A 681-nucleotide genomic window follows, 5' to 3' on the forward strand; every position below is an offset into this window, starting at 1 on the left:
ACGTGCGCTCGCCAGAAAGACAGAGAGAGACAGAGAGACAGAAAGCGAGAAATCACCCCCCCCAGGGGGGATGGCCACACCGCAATCCCTTCTCCTCCATTCTCCTCTTGGGATCTTGGGCACGCACGCACACGCGCCCGGCGTGAGTTTAGGCTGCCAGGTCCAGGACTTGAACTGCAGTCAACTACATGGGAGTCCAGTGACATAGCCATTACTCTAACTGCTGGTCTCCCGGCACATTCTTCATGTAGAGTTCCAACTCATTATGCCTGAAATACCCCAAAAAAGTGAAAAAATTCCTGTGGGGGAAAATGTATTGCAGAAAAGTTCTATATCTTCTTTTTAAATGATTCTGTTAAGTAGGAATGCATTTTTTTCCTGTGAAGTAAGAAAGCATTGCCTTTTTTTCTCCCTTTTTTTCCTATAGGGCACATGACTCACCAGAGTGAGACAATGAGAGGGAAAGCGAGAAATCACCTCTCCTGTTGCAGTTCCTTCTCCTCCATTCTCCTAATGAGATTAAGAAAACCCAAGGTCAGGGAACCAGCAGTTAGCATAATGGCTATGTCACTGGACTCCCACGTAGTCGACCGCGGTTCATGTCCCGGACCCGGTGGCTTAAAACTCACGCCGGGCGCGTGTGCGTGCGTGCCCAAGATCCCGAGAGGAGAATGGAGGAGA

Source organism: Tupaia chinensis, unplaced genomic scaffold (genome assembly GCF_000334495.1).
Source record: "Tupaia chinensis unplaced genomic scaffold, TupChi_1.0 Scaffold138802_1, whole genome shotgun sequence".
NCBI lineage: Eukaryota > Metazoa > Chordata > Mammalia > Scandentia > Tupaiidae > Tupaia > Tupaia belangeri.